The sequence below is a fragment of the Drosophila takahashii genome, chromosome 2L (genome assembly GCF_030179915.1).
Source record: "Drosophila takahashii strain IR98-3 E-12201 chromosome 2L, DtakHiC1v2, whole genome shotgun sequence".
Classification (NCBI taxonomy): Eukaryota; Metazoa; Arthropoda; class Insecta; order Diptera; family Drosophilidae; genus Drosophila; species Drosophila takahashii.
The window spans coordinates 37,913,031-37,915,079 of record NC_091678.1 but is presented as its reverse complement, the minus strand read 5'-3'; the positions used below and the strand labels follow the sequence as shown (position 1 = coordinate 37,915,079).

General features: G+C 34.6%; 1 long non-coding RNA gene across 1 annotated transcript; it reads left to right on the top strand.

The window, feature by feature from the left end:
- Positions 1-667: 667 nt before the first annotated feature.
- LOC138912901 (uncharacterized) lies at positions 668-1,414 on the top strand. The gene is made up of 3 exons (XR_011418452.1): positions 668-830; positions 902-993; positions 1,051-1,414. It is a non-coding gene; the product is annotated as an uncharacterized lncRNA (long non-coding RNA).
- Positions 1,415-2,049: the final 635 nt, after the last annotated feature.

The window sequence follows — 2,049 nt, the reverse complement described above, 5'->3', positions numbered from 1 at the left end:
GATAATTGATACTGGTGGCCTGCCGTACCAGATCGTTTTTGCTCTGAATAAACCATATTTGACCACAACGAATATCAATGTAACGGACGGATTAGAAAATGGAGCAGTCGGTCAATTCGTCTATGTTGAGTTAGATGATCAAAGCACAAAATTATCAGACTTTGGCTTATTTTTCCAAAAGATTTAGGAAGACGGAAACGTAGTAAAATATGCTACTCGACTAGGAATAAGTAATGACGCAACTCCGATAGGTCGTAGGTCAGCGACCTTTCCATTATACAGAATTAAATCACACAGTAGAATCAAAGCAAAGAGAACCCATTTTCCACTTAAGCCAGCATGCGCAATGACTATTCACAAGTCGCAAGGAGGAACATACGATAGTGTTGTGTTTACGTGTAGCAAAAAACATTCGCAATGTAGCTTTATCAGTTTATGTAGCTTTATCAGGAGTTACAAGTCCTGAAGGTCTCTTTATTGTGCCTTCAGAAAATCAAGTTTTATTTCATCACGGACAACGCGAAGACACATCAGTGCATTAATTGAGAAGAGAATTTGATAGACTTTCTACGGTACGTTTAAAAACTCTCGATCTAGTACTGTTAGAAAATATTGAAAAAAGTGATAATACGATATTTTCATTCAATTGTCAAAGTATTAACAAACATGCAACAGATTTACGAGGTAATACTCAAAAAAATTCGGACATATTGATGCTTTCCGAAACTTGGCTTGACGATGATAAGCATGTTAATGTTACAAATTTTGAGTGCATTGTACAATACAAGAGACCCAATGTCAGAGCGGGCGGTGTAGGTATATATCAAAATGTAAGTAGACTCCAACATGTTGTGGTAAAACATAATGACGTTCATACCCGTAACCATGAATTTGTGTCTAGTCATTCATCCCCCGTTGGAGATTTGTGTGCTGCATAATGCTCTCTGGCTAATGGGAAAAAAATTATTATGGTGTCAATTTAAATCTCACCAGGTAAATCGATTACTGATATCAAAGATTTTATCCACCACGTTCTTCTACTATACACAGAGGATGGTTCGAGGTTATTGAATAAGAATTATCACGAAATTCCTATGATAATTTTGGGATATTTTAATGTAAATTTCGCGAGAAAAGAATCTTTAGAGGTTTTGAACTTTTTTAAAAACACCCTTAATTTGTATATGGTTAATAATACGAACATTAGCACGACCAGACACGGGACAACAATCGATGCAGTTTTTGCACGATTTATTAAAGATTTGAGTGCTAATGTATATGCCTCGCACTTTAGTTACCATAACCCAATTATCACTACTTTAAAAAATGATATAAATTTTCATTAAATTTTCAATTGTAATATTGAAATTTATGTAATATTGTATACTTCTAAATAAATATGAAATAAACCAAATCCATGCTTTGTCCTTGAATTATTTAACCTATAATCTTCAAACTAACCTTATACAGAAAATAAGAGATAATGTAATTATAAACGAGAGAGAAATACTACAAGTTTCACTTCTTAACACACCCTTTTTTTTTTAATTCAGTTTTTCTTTTATTTAATATTTACAAAATGCTATAATGCTTTTCGGTATAAGTAAAAAATCATCATTAGTTTTTTTTTTTAAATTTTATGCCAAATTTTTAAAGTGAAACTTCTTTGGGCGCGTTATGGATTTTCGAGGACAGAGTAAAACCGATTCATGACCGTCACGAAAATCGTACATCTCCCGTTATTTTCTTCACCGCTGACAAACGTTATCTTTGTCCACTTTCCGCTCTGAGCGTGCTCGCACATGGTGCGAGGACAGCTATGCTGAGAACGTTAAATATGTTTACCTGTCTGTTTCTCTTGAGCGATAGAATGAAATAGCTAGATAGAGACTGGCACAAATGACGTTTTAAAAGAGAGCAGCTCTTGCCACTTTACACATTCCTAATGTGCGTTGTCCGTATTAGATTCTTTGGTTGTGTAAGTGTATAAGCAAACGAAATTATGCACTTGAACTCTTTGGTTGCAGCATGCGCTGGCATAAAGTTGAG